Here is a 19,488-nt window from a genome sequence, read left to right as displayed (position 1 = left end):
CACATTGTCTTGTGGTTTCTATTGCTGTGACAAAACACTATGGAAAAAAATTGCTGCAATGAAAAGGTTCATTTGGCTTACACATCCACATGAGTAGTCCATCATTGTGAAGGAAGCCAGGACAGGAATTCAAGCAGTGTAGGGACCTGGAAGCAGGAGCTGATGCAGAGGCCATGGAGGGATGCTGCTTACTGGCTTGCTCCTTATGGCTTGCTCATCTTGCTTTCTTATAGAACCCAGGACCAACAGCCCAGGAATGGCTCCACCCACAATGGACCTAGCTCTCCCCCACGGGTCACTAATTAAGCAAATGCCCTGCAGTTAGTTCTTATAGTGGCATTTCTCAGTTGAGGCTCATTCCTCTCTAATGACTCTTGCTTGTGTCAAGCTGAGATAAAAATTAGCTCCCACACATGCCCACACACAAGTGGTAGCACATGCCCCACATCCCCAAGTAAATAGATGTAATAAAATTCTTATAAAAGAGCAAATGTAATACATATGTGTCAGAAAGGCAGAGAGAGAGAGAGAGAGAGAGAGAGAGAGAGAGAGAGAGAGGGAGAGGGAGGGAGGGAGACTGGTGTTGGAGAGTTTTTGAAAGCTCTGAGAATTTATTGGCAAATTCATATTAAAAGTTTTGAGAATTTTTTTTATAAAAGCACAAGTTTTCCCTAAAGGTTGGAGAGCAATAAGAGATAACACAATTTCTATTTGGTAAAATGAAACTGCAAGATCCATTTCACACAAGACTCAGGGAAGGAAGAGCCTGGTGTGTCTCGGTTGCACTGGGGAGCTCTGGAAACAGCACTGTTCTTTACCAAAGAGCATCTCTCCCTGGCTGGAGCAGTGGAGGATGGGCCTGCAATAAAGAAGATTATGGATTCATGTAGCCAGCCTCCGTGTGCTACTGCTCACTACTTTTCAGTACTTTACACTGCTAGATGCTCTCAAATGCCCCGTTTGACAGCCTCCTAATCAACATCCCTATTAGATAAACATTATCCCAAAAAGATGCCATCCCGCAAAATATCCATGTCTAATATTTGTAGCCGGTAAATGTTGTTTTACATGGTATGTAAAACTCTGAAAATTGGATTAAGTCAAGAATTTTGGGAGAGGGTACTTATTTGGATGGGGCATAGGTATAGAAATAAGGGTCCTTAGCAGAGATAACAAAGGGAAAATCAGTGATAATGAAGAGCCAAAATGATGTCTGAGGCTAGATGCTGCTCTGTTCACTATGAAGACAGAAGAGATCAAGAGCTGAGGGCTGAGGGGTGTAGCCCTGACTACAAGAAAGATGAGTGAAAACTGGTCCCTCACTTTCAGAGGAGGAAAGCATTCTATAATTTGATAGCATCCTCCTGAAGCTGGGATTGGGGCTCTGGCCTCTAGAACCACAAAACAAATATATATGTACATTCCTACAAGCCATGGTGTTTGTCATAGCTTGTCACAGCACAATGCAGCTTTTTAAAAATCCAACAGCACCACACAAGAATAAAAGAACTAGGACTGGAACTCAGGTCTTTGGATGGAAAATCTGCTATAGCATCCAGAAGTATAGTTTCCTGCTCTATGGAATAGATTATAGCTACAGGCGCCATTCAATTCTTAGCCAGCCGCTACCTTCCCGCACTTACTCCCAAACATGACTGTGAAAAGTCTCAAAAGCTTTTGACAAAAGCTGCGAATATTTCCATTTTAAAATAGCTGAATTTAATGCAGTTTCTTCCTTCCTTCCTTCCTTCCTTCCTTTTTCTTTCTTTCTTTCTTTCTTTCTTTCTTTCTTTCTTTCTCTCTCTCTCTCTCTTTCTTTTTATTTTATTTTATTTTGTTTTGTTTTTTGAGACAGAGTTTCTCTGTGTAGTCTTGGCTGTCCTGGACTCACTTTGTAGACCAGGATGGCTTGGAACTCATAGCGATCCACCTGCCTCTGTCTCCCAAGTGTTGGGATTAAAGGCGTGTGCCACAACCGCCCCTCTTGATGTGGTTTCTAAGGTCTAATTTGGACAGCAGCAGCACTTTCTATATTTACTACATCTTGCATAAATATTAAGAAAAAGAAAACATTGTAGCAGAAGGCTCATTTTCCCTTTGAACATACAAATACTTGAGTGGAACACAGAACTTGGGAGAGGTTAGTATGTGGAAGATACATGTTCTTAGCAGAGCGTCTATGACCCATCACCCCTGGGAGGCCAGGAGGCTCTTTTGTCCATGAAGAGACTGCAACAGACTCACCAACTAGCAGTGGTATTTCTTAGGCCTACTGTCACAAAGGACCATATACTATGTGGCCCAAAACAGTGGTGGCAACTAAGTGATTCACCGCGCTGGAGGCTGGATGTGTAGAAGCATCAAGGATTTAGAAAGGCAGAGCTTTCTCTGCAGCCCAAAGAAGAAAGCCTTCCTTTTCCTGTTGCAGTGTGTAGCATTCCCTCACCATCTCAGTGATTCTTGGCTTGATCTCTGCCTCTGCAGCCACATAGAAACCTTCCCTCCTGAGGGTCTTTTTGTTTCTTCTTATTTTCTTTCTTTTTGTTTCCGTCTTATTTTCTTGTAGGGACATTAGTTAGATTGGATGGAAGACCAACACTGACTCCAGCATCACTGCATCTTAATTTAACTAATTGCATCTGTAACAATCATTTCCAAATAAGGCCATTGTCTGGACTCCCGAGAGCTATGACTTCAGTATCTTCCTGGGGGTACACGATCCTATCTGTAACTCTTGCCAAGGCCATTTAGCAGTGATGGACTCAAATATAGTCCTGGCCCTTTTCCATTCTTCAGCCTTGATGGAGTCTGGGTGCAAGTAAGTGGGTGTTTACCAAAATGAGAATGAGGCTTGGGGCTTTTCAATGCCCTCTTAAGTCCTTCTTGCAAGTTCCTGGCGCCAGGAAGTCTCCCAGGTACCTTTACTTGGGATCCACGCTTTGCTCCACTGAGCTCAAGTTGGAGGGAGCTCATGTTTGTCAGTCTTATGTCCCCATTCGAAAAGGCTTAGCTACTTTATTTCCATTCTGTTCGGCATGAAATTGCTCTCCTATGTGCAGACTAGGACGCTTTTTATTGGAATGAATTTGTTTCTACCTAAGAACAGTTGGGGCCCCTGTCCTTTTGAATGAAACTTAACCATTCATATCCTGGGCATATTTTGAAATTCAGGGCTTGTTGGTCTTTTTCTTCTGAATGTATAAGAGCGGTAACTACATTCACTTTTAGCTATCCTGTGGATTATAATTTTAATCTATCACTTGTCTTTTAACATTGCTTTTTACTCCCTTCTCATGCAAACATCACAGTCCCACAGGATCACGCATTTTTCTTCCTTCGTTGCTATTAGAGTTCACAGATTGCTTGGGGGATTCTTTCTGCTCCCATGGTGACACACATACACCATCCTTAATTTGTCCTTCCCTCTCATTCTGATTCCTTGAATAGCTTTTTCTGTTATGCATAAATGGAATATGCAAATGATTAATAAGTTGATGATTCTACTAACAAGATTAATTGTGCTAAAGTCTGTTTATGTAGAACAAACTAATGATAATAGGTTGGACTACTAACAGGAATATTGTTATTTCTGCGTTTCAGTGACTGGTCCCTTAGTTCATGGAATCTACAACATCAAAATTCATAGATATTAATGACTGGGAGAACCAAAGTGAGACATGGTGAACAGAAAAGAAAAACAAAACCTACTCTCTTTTTGGACTCATGTGTTCTTTTAGCAAAGCTTGAGATTAACCATAAAACAAATCAATGTCACTATACCTGTACACACATGCCCATAGATGTTTAAGTCAGAGAGTGCTGGGTATGGTACCAAAACTCCCATGCCCTCTATAAGAACGGTAAGATAATACTTCCCTCATCACTAGGCTCATGGATCATAGAGTTCATTCCCATAACAACAACAAACACAAATTGGAAAGAGAAAAGCCCCAGGAAAATATTACAAAGATTTTTTTTTGCTATAGGGGTCCTAAGAAATCAAGAACCAGTGAAGACCATGTTTTTATATTATGTCTGATGAAAAAGTGGTGAGTTGTACACAGAGATGATTGGACCAAGGAAGCATGTTATAATGCTAAGAACCTTGGGGTGAGTCTACCAGGGTCTGTCTGTGCAGATGCTTTTTGGCCTCCCCATGCATTCCTGGGAGGCTTATAGCAAAGAAGCCTACAGAAGAGTCATGTGTATAAACAAAATGAGTGGGCCAGAGAATGCTGATCTTTCTGGCCCTACCACCATCATTCCCAGGACACTCCTTTGACAACTTCCTTGATCTTAAAAACACGCAAATTTGGCCTTGTTGATCTAAATGTCTTGTTACCAGGAGATGTGTAGAAGAGTATTTCTGTTAGATAACATCTTAAATACAACAGCTTCTAAGTTCGGTACTGGCTGCTGCCTGGTTATGCAGGCTCCCCATACTAGTAGACCAGACAACTGAGATCAATGTATTTACTAGAATCACAGGTGATTTGCTGCTTATCATGAGAATTGAAGACTCTGATTAGGATAAAAACAGAGAGAAGTAAGTCTGAAAATGAGCAGATATACCAGGGAATTTCTTGGGGTCATCAATGTCATCGGCAACTACAGTGACCATCAGACATGGTATAATAAAGGTATTGTAAATAGGGCTTCATGCCTTGAGGATCAAGCTCTGTGGTACCACTTTACACAGAAATTTGCTCCAGCGAAGTCCAAGCCAAGGCAGAGGAAAACTGTGATGGGTAACCCTGTGGTCAAATCTGATACAGGCAGAGTCTTCTTATTCTGTCATCTGCACCTCTGCTGGAGTGCTTTTTCTGCCTCAAGAGATTGCCAGGCTTGAGATTAGTTTATAGGCCAGGTATTTACTTCCATCATGACCCTTGCTCCTATAGGTAACCATTATGTAATAATGAATGGGAATCAGTGAAGTCATCTACGTGAAGACTCTCTTCTTCTGCTGAAGAAGCCAGCATTAAGCCGGGCGGTGGTGGTACACGCCTTTAATCCCAGCACTCGGGAGGCAGAGGCAGGCAGATCGCTGTGAGTTTGAGGCCAGCCTGGTCTACAAAGCGAGTCCAGGACAGCCAAGGCTATACAGAGAAACCCTGTCTTGAAAAAAAAAAAAAGAAGCCAGCATTAATATCCTACTGGTCACATACCCTTCCATGCTTTCTACTATTATCCATTTCTACTCCCTGACTGCACTCCCCTACTGTGCTCCCACACAAATGGTATAAATAGCACCCCACCTCTATGTGTTTTTGTGGGAACCCCAGCTTCGATATGCAGTAGGCAATAAACAATAGGGGTCTTTTGCCTACACCTGTTAGAGCATGTTTTTAATTTCTTTTTTTCTGGCTTTGAAAGACAGGTTGATTACATTTCAGATGCCACCAAATTCCAAACACCAGCGAATACTGGGGGATCTGAAAGAACAAAAGAACGTGAGGAGCTTTTTTTAAAAAGCAAATTAGATGAGATTTAATATAGATAAATATAAGATAACACATCTGGGAAAGTCATAATCAGTGTTAATTTAAAGATGGAGTCTGTAATTTGTAAGACAATTAAACCAAGAAAAGCCCACAAACAGTAATGTGCAAGAAGTTATGAATGAACAAATGCACAGCTTGTTAAATAAACAGAGTGTGCTTTAGAAATAAAGCATAGATGAAATGTAATAAGAGGTATCACTTTAGGACTTTTGCCAAGACAGAGTTGGGTACCAAGAGCCACTCATTCATGGTTAAGTGGGTAGAGTTAGAATGGGGCACAGGCTACGGCTGAATCCATGGGGTAAATGGGGATATAGGTCCGTCTCACCTCAGATGTCACCTTGGTTATTAGGATGAGGGCTCAGCAGCTGACTGTCATCCAGGCCGAGGGAGAGGGTAAGGCCAGCAGACATGCAGCAGTAATGAAGGCTTTAGAACTAAGTGACTCTGACTTTATTTCCTTACTAGTCTGTGTCAGAGGAGAAATGAGTTGCAGGATATGTTGATCTTCCTCTCTCCTAGGGCCTGCAGGTGGGTCAAGATACAAGCCCGAATGGAGGCAACAGCTAGACGCCTGGGGTGGAAAAGGAAACTGTTCATTTCTCACACTGACTTATGTCAGTTGTGATTCTATTTAGCTGTAAACGAGAGGAAGCGGGGCACGGCAGCTTACATAAGGGTATATGCTGTTTCTCTTATATAGCAAAACAGGTAGGAGTTGTCTATTTCTGGCCTTGGATGAGCTGTTTGTTGACATCAGGATCAAGGGTTCTGAGTATATCTCCATCTTTTCCTCATGATCATAAGATGGCTTCCAAAATACTGGGGGTTGTATGTGTCCTACTTACGTCAAGAAGAAGGTACACTGGAGGGAAAAACAGGTGTTTTGTACATGTTTTGCCTCTATTAGATGGAAAAGTATATGCTAAGCACAAGGACTTCCCAAATAAATTCAGAAATACTCAGTAGAAGTATGTATACAGCTATCACTACGATTTGTCCACCTAGTGTACGTTGTCTGTTCTCTGATAATCAAAACCCAGTTTTGTAGAGGAGCAAAATGATCAGCTCAACTGAAGTATTTGCTTTCCCAACGGTCCAGTACATGTAGGAAGAGCCAAGTCACGGAGTTTGACCTATGGAAATTAATCTGAAAGGTCTCCCCTCTGGTAACATTTTGTCCCTAATGAAATGCCAATAAGCATGTAAGCACCGGCTACCACAGCCTTCCGTGCTCTCCTTCTTCTTTCTGACTGGAACAGAAGCATCATGCCAGACACTGACAACCCTCCAGATCAGAACGCAGGCCCAAGACTAGCAGAGGACCCTTCATCCTTTAGGGATCACCTCCACCTGCCTTTTAGCACAGGTGTTCCTGACCCTTTCCAAGTAGACTTCACACCTCTCTTCTTTAGTCTTTCTATTGTTTCCCCCAGCAATCCTTCAATTCATGTTTCAGTGGAAGTTTTCTATGTATATTTTCTTGTCCATTAAAATGTAAATATCTCAGAGCAAGAGAGAGGCTCAGTGGTTAAGACCACTTGCTGCTCTAACAGAAAACCTGGGTTCAATCCTGTGCACTCACACTGTAGCTTACAATCATCTGCAACTCCAGTTTCAGGTGATCCAATGTGCTCATCTGACCTGCATGGGCACCAGGTGTGCATATGGTGCACATATCTTCCATGCAGGCAAAAATACAATATATTTTGTATACTGCACAAATATTATATATATACACATATATAATAAAAATGAATAAACCCCAAATGCAGTTTAAGGAGCAATCAACTCCCAGGGGCCCTGGTGCTAGGCACAAAGTTGCTACTCAGTAACCACTTGCCAAGTTCTTGCATAAAGCCCCTAGAAGGTTAGAGTTCTCAGTTCTAAGCATCCTTTTTTCCTCATAGAGCCCCAAAGATCAAGGGGCTAATGTAGGAACTTAGCTTGGAGCCCCATTTCTGCCATTTCACAACTTGGGGCAATCGTCAAAGCATTTTATTTCTCTCTGAGCTTCAAATCTCATCCAAGCAATGAACATGATATAATCATTTCAAGGCCCTTTTCACTAGTACTAACACACTGACCTATGGTTTCTCTAAGTACACTTTCTGAGTTTTAGGGAATGTCTTGATCAGTGTTCTATTGCTGGAAAGAGACACCATGGCCATGACAACTCTTATTTTTTTAAAAAGCATCTAATGGGGTGTGGCTTAGATTCAAAGATTTAGCCATTTATCCTCTTGGCATGAAGCACGGCAGCATGCAAGCAGACACGGTGCTGGAGAAAGTAACAGAGTTCTACACGCAGATCAGCAGGAACAGACAGGGAGAGACACTGGTACTAACTTGGGCTTTTGAAACCCTAAAGCCTACCCCCAAGTGACACACTTTCTCCAACAAGGCCACACCTCCTAATCCTTTCCCATAGTGAAGAAGTATTCAAATCTGCGAGCCTATGGGCCCATTCTCATTCAAACCATGGCAGGGATTTTTTTTTAAAAAAGATATTTTTAGTTATGACATTCCAGGAATAATGAATTTCACATCGCAATTTAATATGTATACTAATTTAGGAATTATCTTTTTATTTTCTTAAAATGATTTTAGGTTTATTCCATGTGTATGGTGTTGGCTTGCACGTAGGTATGTGTGCTGTCTATGTGCTTTGTACCTGTAAGTTCAGAAGAGGGTGTCAAATAACCTAAAACCGGAATTACATATAGCTGTAAGTCACCACATAAGTGTTGGGAACTAAAATAAGTCCCTTGCTAGAGGCTCAACAAATGCCCTCTATTAGTGGATGGTTACCTGTCCCATGTAATCTCCAATTAAAGCATAACTCTTTTGGGGAAATATTAATGGTGATGATATTCATTATAATATTATATATTATTAATAAACTGTAAAATAATTATTGCAATATAACTATATACAATAACAGGATAAAATAATAAATGCACCATATGCATAGCCCTTCAAAGCTCACAGCATATCTCGTTTATTTATTGCATTAGTTTTCTAATGAGAATAAATCTATTTTTATTTCAGAAAATGAGCTCAGAAAGCAATTAGTATGTCAAAGACCCTTTTGTAAGCTAGTGGCAGAGCCAAGACTCAAACCATGAATTTAAATTCCTTGCGGAGCCCTCTTCCTCCTCTTAAAAAGTGAATAAGGATGCAGAAAATGTAGATGAATCACGTCAGTGACTCCTGCTCCAGTGTCTCCTCTGCAGCATCTACTCTGAGTATTCTAATTCTGTCTTCTGCTCTGGATGTCAGGAAAGAGACCCCAAAGCTCACAAGACATGCACAGACCTGTTCCAGAAGACGACAACGGCCTCCCCAGGAAGATCCTGCCCCTTCTTTGCTGCATGTCAATGAACGAATTGCTTGACTTATCATCTTCTCGCTGGAAAGAAATTAAAGCAGTTTAACTACTCCAGAACTTTGTGAGAGGCTGTTGTGGAGCCCCTTAAGCAGGTTGAGGCTATGAAGTTTTGCACAGCCCTGTGTTCTGCCAGGGATATCTGCTTTTCAGCTTAGCTCAGGATAGCTGTCTGTGAGGTCCCGTTCACATGTCTCCTCCTGTCCTTTCACTTTTGCCTAACATTATTCTCACTTTTACTTCAGCTCTTCCCATGTCCCAAATATTTGCTTCACATACATAACATAGCATCTGCCATGGACTGGGTGGTCATTAATTCTCTTAGAGAGCATTCATTCAACAGGATGAAGGTTTTAGGTGGTGCAGAAAGTTTATTCTGTAGAAAATTAATTATCTGAGACAGAAATTCCCTGAACGAGCAGAACCTCCACATGGTTAGGTGACTTTTCATGGGAGCCACATGGATCATGGCACCTGTAGGACATGTTTCTCATCTCTGCTTTTCACTGCCTTAGGGATGAGCTGTTCCTGCAGAGTGACTGCTGCAGTGCTTTGGACTCAGAAGGACCAGAGATGCTGCAACATCAGTGAGGTCAACATCTGGGAGAGAAAGGTCAGCACTTTGATATTTGTGGTGATGAAATCAAACCAAGTGCAGATAACCCACTTTCTTTCTTCTTTGATGCTACTCTATTCCAATATCCAATGAGCTTCTGTTGGGTGACAGTTTAAACATAGCAATCCCTGGAGTTGGAGAGATGATGCAGCATTTAAGAACACTTGTTTCTGTTGCAGAAGACTTGAGTTTAGTTCCCAGCATCCCCATAGCAGCTTACAAGTGTCTGTAACACCAATTCCAGGTGATCCAATGTCCTCTTCTGGCCTCAGTGGGTACCACAGCCATGTGATGCATATATATTGCAGACAAAATATTTATGCACACAAAATTAAAATGAACTAATATTTAAAAATTGAAATAGAAGGAAACAGTCTGTTCTCCTCATGGAGTTTGTCTCCTAATGGGAGAAGGCAGATGGCAAGTGGATAAAGAAGCAAACATGATAACCATGAGCATAGGTCATGGTGGACATGGTTTGTTCATAGACTGGTCCCGGATGTGACAGTATTGAGACTCTTTAGCTTCAAAAAGTGTAAGCTAAATAAACCTCTTTTCTTAATAAAGTATGTAGTCTCATATATTTTGTCATAGTAACATGAACAGATGAATAAAGGTAACTACTTTTTGTAAAGTAGAATAGGGTAATTGGACAGACAGGGTGGGGCAAATGTAAGATCTTCATTGAGGGTTGCTCAAGGCACTGCATAGGAGGCCCCCTTTGAGCTCATATTTGAATGAAAATTTTAACAAGTATCTACCCACATAATTTTGGTGACTTAATAGCAGGGGCATAGGCCCCAATAAAGGAACAAGATTGATGTGTTTGGAGAACAAGATCAGAGTCTTTGGAGCTGATCTGGGTAAGGACAGTAGTAGGAGATAATGTCAAAGAAAAGCTATGAGCAGGCCTTTACAGGCATGCTCTGTTACATTACTCATGGGGCCCAGGATAAAGTGAAAATGCAGGGCTTTTTGTTCCAGAACTATTGCGAATTTCAGGACAGAGGCAGGAGAGCATTAAAGCACGCTTGGAGTCCTTCTGAGCTCACAACTCACCCCATTGTCTTAGTTTTGCTTCTCTTTCTGTAATAAAATATGCTAACAAAGACAACTTTAAGGAGGAATGGATTTATTATCCATACAATTCCATGTTAAGGTCAATCATTCTGGTAAAGTCAAGTCAGGAACCTGAAGCAGCTGGGCACACCCATAGTCAAGAGCAGAGAGAAAGAGTGTGTGCTTGCTCGCTGCTAAGCTCCCTTTCTCTCCTTTTATAGAGTTCAGGTCTCAAAACCAGGGCATGGGACTTTCTAGTTTTAGTCTGAGTCTTCTCACATCAAGTTTTGCAATCACAGACAAGCCTCCAGGACAGCCCGATCTAGACAGTCCCTCATGAAGAGTCCCTTCCCCGATGGATCTAGTTTGTGACGAGTTGGCAATTAAACCCATCAGTCTGGCCCTGGATAAAAGCTCATTTTCTTCAACAGGACAATGCTAGAGGATTGATATGTGAGGTTACAGTAAGCAATTTCACTAAAATCACACGTGTTTTCAGGAAAGAGAACGAAAGTGTGTGCTGGGTGAGGGCTGTAAACAGAACAGATCTCACTGTGTGGCTGCCAGCTGAGGCAGAAGAAACAGTTGTTTGAAGTAGATTGTTACTAATGGTCTGGCAAATGGGCAGGTCAAGAGCGCTCTGGGTGTTGAGGTTGGCTATTTGGTGGATTGCATGGAGCTTGACGGTCAAAGTGAGCTTGCTGCCTTCTAAGGTTTCATGTTGGCCTGTGGAATGAACGCTGATGACACTGACCATCTTAGAAATAAGTGGAGAAGTAATGATCTATAAAAGAGATAGGGCCTTGAAACCCATGTTAAATTAAGCATGAAAATTACATATTTGGGTCAGGATGTAGAGAAGGTTGTGTGGAACAGACATAATGGACAAACCAGAAATTATAATTTGTTGTATAGGAATGGCATGAGTTCATATTATTCAATGAAGACTGTACACACACACACACACACACACACACACACACACACACACACACACACATTTTTTATTCATCACAAACATACAAAGGCACATTATTATATTGAGTATTATGTTGAGACAGCCCTACCACATCCATGTGCCCTTAGACACGTTTCTTAGTCTCTTTGTATTTATAAAATAAGAACATCTTCTAGGGCAGTTGTGGAGATTAAGTGGAATAATGTGCCTAATATCTGGTGCGATCTCTGGCAAGGAGGAGGACTGTGTGGATGGTCACTATAAACATTAGTGCATGTGGGCTTACCTTCAAGAGCAGATCAGCAATGCTGTGAACCCTGTGCTTTGCATCCAAGTAATATGGATGAAGAGGCACAGACAGACAGGAAGATACCCAGGCCTGCCTCCTACTGCGCTTGCGTAATGCCAGAGGTTAGAATTCTTTTAAAGATAGAAGTGGTTAAGAGACCACAAACGACAGAAAACTTTTTTCCTTTTTCTATAAAAAACTAATTTTTGTGTTTTTCATAATGACTATAGAACCTCAGCTTGTTAGTTGACTTGTGTATGGGATACAAAGGTCCTTCCTCAGAATCCAGACTATTTGATATAGCACGATAAGCAAATTAACCCTTTAAAGACTGCAAGCAATCCTAATTCTACTAAGTGTGTGGCATCTGGGGTTTGAGGTGGTAGTGTTGATTATATTTTAAACCTGAGAGATGATACTCAAGAAAAGGAAACACCTTAAACTAGGAAGGGGATCCAACTTTGGTTCTTGCTGGGGAGGGGGCCTACTAATCCTGCCAGGTGAGAAACAGTGCGTTCCCTAACTGGCCGTTTCTACACTTCGCAGCCAAGCATGCTAAACACCGCTCAGCTTTAATTGCTCAAGTTACCGATTAACCAACAAACTATGGAGAAGGGTCAACAAAACCCCTCACCTTGAAGTTTGCTTCATACGCTATTAAAAAGTAAAATACACAATGTGAACTTATCCATTCAGATCTCTTTCTTTCTGGAGGTAATTGGGATAAAGAAATTCACATCCTATCAAACCATGTGGGTTTCTTTCTTTTTGTGTGTGTTTGTGTGTGTGTGTGTCTCTGTGTGTGTGTGTGTGTGTGTGAGTGTGTGTGTGTGTGTGTCTGTGTGTGTGTGTGTCTGTGTGTGTGTGTGTGAGTGTGTGTGTGTTTATGCCTGTGTTTTCACACATGTGCACGCATACAAAAAATAGAGATTGATGTCAGATGTCTTCTTTGATCACTCTCCGCATTGTATATTGAAGCAAATTTCATTAAATTCTCTGATTTAAACCGAGAGTTCTCCAGTTCGGCTAGTCTGCCTGGTTGGTTTGCTCCAGGAATCCCCCATCTCTGCCTTCCAGACACTGGGTTGCAGCTGATCCGCCATTTCTGCTTGACGTTTACAAGAACTCTGGGGATCTAAGCTCTGGTTCTCACATTTGTACAGCAACTCTTTACCATTGAGCCATCTCTCCAGCTCCTAAAACTTGTCTACACATTTAACAAAAATGTGTGGTTTTATAACACACATACATACACACACACACACACACACACACACACACACACACACACACACACACTGTATTTTTAAGTCCTGTTACTGTTGTGTGGTTTTATATTAAAATCAGGTCTGTAAGTGTGTGTAGCTTATAAATTTAACTCCTAAATATAACATCTCAAAATTATATACTATTTTATCCATTTCTCAATTAATGACTAATATCTGAGTTTCCTTTCCTGTCACTATGATAAAATACCCCGACAAAAGACCATTTATGGGAGAAATGGTTCATTCCATCTTGCATTTTCAGAGGGATACAGTTTAACTTGGCAGGGAGGACATGACAGCAGGCAGGAGGCCGGCTGGTCACCTTGCACCTGCACTCAGGAAATAGAGAGAGAGCAGGCTATAAATGCTCAAAGTATTGCCTAGCATTGTGCCTCACTTCCTCCAACAAGGCCTCACTTCCTAGAAGTTCCACAGCCCTTCCAAAGAGTTCAAATACCTATGGAAGACATTTCCCATTCAAACTTCATCATACAGGCAAGTTTTTCTCCCCACACCCACTTCCTCTCTGTCCTTCCTTGCCTTTTTTCTTTCTCCTATGCTTCCTTCTTTGTCACTTGTTCCATGTGATTCTGGCTTTAGCACAGGCCGTGACAATTTGGCCATGATTTGGTGTCTCCCCAGAGCACTGTTGGCAAGTTAGCTGCAAGATGGAGCATCATACAAACTTACAACACTGCCAAGTACACCTTCAAGCCTTCCCGAGTCACTTTCCTTGCTTACACACCACAGTGATGAATGCAAGTTCCAGGTCACTCACGGTCTCATAAACATTAGGTCTTTACTATCCACCATGCAGGAAACATACATCCTTGTTACTTTAATTATATTTCTTTGATTTGTGTGTGGGGTGAACTTCTTTTCAGGTGTTCATTTGGCTCTATTACCCTGGCTGGGTTTTTATTAAGTTCAGCCAAATGTCAGCTGTAGTGGGTTTTCATTTGTGACCTTTGTTACCCAGCATGCCAGGGTCTACAGTGGCAGCTTATAAAGGGGAAGAGGGCAAAGAAGATTTAAAGGGATTTTACAATTCAACTGTGATTATGCTTAACTGTTCAAGCCCAAACCTAAACAACTATATTTTTCCTCATTGGTTCTGTTTTGTTTCTACCACAAGGGTTCTTCTGACTGGGTCCCTCCATATCATGTCCTTTAAAAAACTGTCTAAACTTGGGAAAGTCAATCTGGACTTGATAAAAAACTTTATGTAGTTCAATCTGTATATATTTATCAAATATGTGTTATGAATCACATACTGTTCCCCGGCACAGAGCACTTATTCCCTTTCAGGGCCAATTAACACAGTGATTAAAACAAGGAACAGATGTGTCCTGACTATGTTTCTCTCCCAAGGAACCTAGAACCTCAAGAGTGACAGTATTTTCCTACCTCCCAGCCAGAGATGGCCATACAGCCCACCAAATAAGTGCTCAGAAGAGTTCCCAGTCTCTGCAGCCTTATGTCCCAAGCACCTTGCCATGTCTTTCTATAGGATTCCCATCCTTCCTCGCACCCCCAGTTCAGTGCCTGTCTGTGCATCATCAGGAGAGCTCCTGGCACCAACTTCAGCCACTCTTGGATTTAAGACACACACACACACACACACACACACACACACACACACACACACACACACACACACACACACACCGCTACCACCACAGATGGCATTGTGGTTCCAGGCTAATTGCAGCATATTTATCTGATAAGTAATTCTCATTACATACTCGTCAAACGATTATGAAAACAAGTGGTGGCTCCATCCTTGTGCCTGTCAGGTCTGGTTAATAAAAAAAAAAAAGAGAAAAAATTAAAGAGAGGAAAATTGCTAAGCTAAGAGTGGTCTTGGGACCAGGAGGCAGAATGTAAAAAGAAAAGAGCACTTCTAGGCAATTAACAAAGATGGCTCAGGCCCAACTGGCTGTGCTGTCTCAGGGAAGTTATTTCCTCTTATGCCTCCAACCCCGAACTCTTGGCCTCAGATGCAAGAGTCACCTAGCCTGGATCTGGGCTTTGCTCCCTTGTACTTGGCCCTCAGACCAAGTGAACTCTCACAGAATGATTTTGCTTTTGCACTTGGGAATATTGCTAATGCTTTTGCATAGATTTTTTTTGGATCCAAGTCAATATAGAGCCTGGGGGATGTAGGCTGAAAACATACTATTGCACATTCAATCGCCAGTACATTTTTAGGACAACCACCCATTAGTCACCGCCTGACACTGAAGACCAGTTGCTCAAACAACAGCAAAGCAATGGGCAGCATGAACCTTTACCATAGTGGGCTCCACATAAGCTTTCAGCCAAGGTCACAACTCTTGAGCCATTTACTCCCCACATACTCACTGCCTATCTTCTTGGTTGGCTGCTAAACTTCATGAGCTCAAAATCACTAGGCTTCTAGAAGACCTCAGCCTCATTCCAACTTAGGTTGATTGAGGAAATCAATGAAAATCAACACTGAGAATCACCAACAGATCAGAAGGCCAGAGCCATGAGTTACTAGTGATTCACAAGGAGGAAGCAGGTGCGGCAGCAGAAGGTGACATAGTTTATAAATTTAAATTAAGCATTATCTAGTTTTGTATGTGGCATATATGTGTAGACATGTGTGTGTGTGTGTGTGTGTGTGTGTGTGTGTGTGTGTGTGTGTGCAAGCACATGTGTTTATGTGCAGATGTGCATGGAGGCCAGAGGTTAATGCTGGTGGTCTTCCTTTGTCACTCTCCCACACTATGTTATGAGACAGCATCTCTCGTTGAACACAGAGCTTACATATTGGGTTAGATTGTCTGACCAGTGAGCTCCAGGGATCCAGCTGCCTTCATGTCTCCAGTGTTGGGATTACAGATGTGGGCTTTTTTAGGGCATCGTAGAAACCCAAAATTTGGTACTTTATTGACTGAGACACCTTTAAGGCCCCTAAAATATTAGTTAATATGTAAAACACTAATATAAATAGTGAGGTGATATAAGACAGATACAAGGCATCTGGATAGGCTTTGCAATTGGTTGGATAAAAACTAAAACAATATAATAAATTCTATGTATTTGCTAACTTTGCTTTTGAAGATATAGTATGGAAATATAGAAACACTGTGAGGGGTTCATGGGTAGAAACCATTGGTTCTGAAGTGCACATGTTCATTATTCATCCATTCAGAATACCATGAAGACCATTCTGCAAGAGACAAGGCCATGACTACAACACTGAAAATCTACTCAAAAGGAGGCCACACCATCCAAACACAGCAAGATTAGATGAGCAGTTAGTCTGCTGCTGAAGGTGAAGAGCATAGTGCTAGAGACTCTGTGTCCAGTGCAAGGGGACACAGATTGAGTAGCCCCCTAGAACATCTTTGCACCCACACTGTCTCAACTGCATTACTGGCTTTGGTATGGGTGTAGGTTACAAGTCCTGTAAGAACTGAGGCCCTTGATGCCATTTCTACCCGACCGCAGAATGCTGACTCTGCATGCTCATGCTAGACCGATGACAGGTAGGAGGACTTAGATCCTGCTTAAGTGGCTTTTTCTGACAACTAGTCAAGAAGAGAGTCTGACCACAAGGGACAGCCCACATGGATTTCCTGAAAGATTTCAACCTTGAAGTACAAGTCATGCCATTTTAGAGTTTTATTTATTACTTTTGTTTTAATATTTTCTATCCCACCCTAGTCTATAAAGGACCAGAGACATCAACCTCTGCCTAGTGATATACCACTGCAGCAACCCAGATCAGAAGCATTGATCTTGGAATGACACTAAAAATGCATGCAGACACATCTATATGGGGACCTCTGCAAATCACCTATAAATCCCAACCACTACATTATATTCCTTCAGCCACTCATATAGAACCATGGCACTGAGCTTGGAAGCCTTTTTAATGCTCCCTTTTCTCCTTTTCTTTTCACATTTTTTTTTATATCCCACCCACCATCTCTGCCTATTTTCTAGAAGGCTTGTCTGACTAGATGACTTTGGGATCATAATGTTTGTCCTGGGCTTCATGCTCTTTCTGGCATTGTGAATAAGGACTCTTTTTCCACATCGGAACATTTCTGCAGGCTGGTATCTATCTTCAAATGCAAAGGAAGTTTTATAGTTGACCCCAGGATTCATCAGCTTTATAAATGGATTGATCCCTTGCGAGTGCATTTGTTCATTTATTCACTCAGTAGCCATTTTTAGTGCTAACATTATTATTTTCCAGATTGGAGTGAAGGATTATAAAAAAGAAGTCTTGCTAAAATTTAGTAAATCAAAGTTCCTGAACATGCAAATACATCATAGTGATTGTAAAACAGGCACATTAGGAACTGGGCAATTCTGAAATTCTAGAGTATCTGTAGGTGTCTTCTTTAACTCGCCCAAGTGATTGAGTTAACGCCCTAATTGAAGGCTTACAGAAGGAAGCACCACCGAATCTTTGGAAAGGTTAAATGAGTGTCTTAGGAATGACAGTTATCCATACGTAAGAAAAGATGGGAATTCAGTGTGAGTCCTTAGACCCTCACTTCTGTGCTACCTATTTTCTCATTAAAGAAGATGTCTGCAGCTGGAAAATCAAGGACCACCCAAGGGCTTAGCAGCAACTCCTATTGTTTGAAATGGGCAAAGCCACCTAGACATTAAAGTGAACATCTTTCCTTTGGGGCCTTTGCTTTTGAATTAGGCACAGTTCAAAGCAAGCTGATTCTTGGAATCCTCCGACAGTTTCTCGGCCTTGTATATTGATCTGACTTACAAGTCTCTGGAGTCTTTTGCTTCCCAAGGTCTCGAGCCCTTTGCTCTGAGCACATCAATTAATAAAGATGCTTCACAATCAGCAAATCACACACAGAACAAGGGAAGAAGAGACACTAATAGGCCAAGAAGGAGGAGGAGGAGGAGGAGAAGGAGGAGGAAGAAGACAGAAGGCAGAGGGTCCTGAGGATGGGGTCAGGTACTGGTACCACTTACAGGGAACTGGGGCCCAGAGAGCCAGCTTCTCTTCCTCTTGCATTTGTCAATGGAAAGTAACACTTTGTAAAACTGATTCTCAGCTTTTTAGATTCCTGGTGACCAGAAGTGATAGATGCTAAAGTCTAGCTGTCCTATTTAAGAAGAGACCCTCCCTACTTGGGGACCTCGACAATGTCAACAGTTCAAGATCAGTTCTGAGACCTGCACTCTATGTCCGGCTTCTTCCCATAGCCTCATGTGCAGTTTAGATTTCACACCCTTCTCCGAGTGCCCCTCATCACTACCCTGCCCTTGCTTCACTCAAAGCCAGAGCCATGGGTCTTGTGGGTCTGTCAAGATCTGGTGAAGAGAACAGATGAGAGGAAGAAGAAATGTTCAAGATGCTCAAACTAAGTCCCCAGAATCGAGCTAAGTCTTCTGGGTCTTTTTCAAAGTCCTTGTTCTTGACCTGAAGACACAAATAGCATTAATTATAATTAGTGTAAGGCAATAAGTGCCAGACTTTTTACGTCCTAGCATTGTACTGTCATACCTGAGTCTTCAGGATCCTGATTCAGAGAGGCACAAAGCCAGCCCTTACTGTAGCCATGCAATGATGGGAAAGGGGGAAAATGGCAATATATAGTTTAACCTCCTTTCAAGTGCCCATCCAATCCTCTATTGCCTCTCCTTTTAGAGTCTTCAAAAAGAGGTCCCAATTCTGTAGAGCAAGCCTCTGCTATTCTTTTCCTGTATCAGCTTACAACACTTAGTGTGCTCTATTGTCTGTGAGAGGTGGAAGTGCTTTGTTGCTGGATCCTGCTCTGTTAATGGCTTTGCAGCTTTGATATCTGCAGTCAGAGAAGCTACCAGACTAGCCTGGCCATGGTTGTGGTACAATAATTGTACTATATTTGTTTTTAGGCTGTATTCTTTCAACATCAATGTGATGGGTAATCTGTGTGTGTGTGTGTGTGTGTGTGTGTGTGTGTGTGTGTCTGTCTGTGTGTGTGTGTTTATTTTTGACATTATAAATTAATTACAGCATTTCCTCTTTCCCTTCCAAAGCCTCCTACATACCCTTCTCTACTTTCCATTCAAGTGTATGGTCTTGCTTTTCATGAATTGTTATTGCATGAATTATTATGAGTGTGTATTCAAATATAGATGTATTCACAAATATAACTGTTGAGTCTGTATGGTGCTTGTATGTTTTTAGGGCTAGGTGTTTGGGACTGGACAACCAATCAGTGTGTTCTTCCCTAGGAAGTACCCCCCCATTTCTGACTCCTAGATTTCCTCAGCAGTTGCCTATAGTACTTTGGGAGGCCCTATGGATTTATTCCCATATGCGTTGTTGTCAACCTTGTCCAGCTCAGCTCATGTATGGATGCTCATGTTGGTGATGCTCTATGAGTAATCTTGATTGTCAGTTTGATGG

The sequence above is a fragment of the Acomys minous genome (assembly GCF_964271855.1).
Source record: "Acomys minous genome assembly, chromosome: 12".
NCBI lineage: Eukaryota > Metazoa > Chordata > Mammalia > Rodentia > Muridae > Acomys > Acomys minous.
This window is presented reverse-complemented; position numbering follows the sequence as displayed.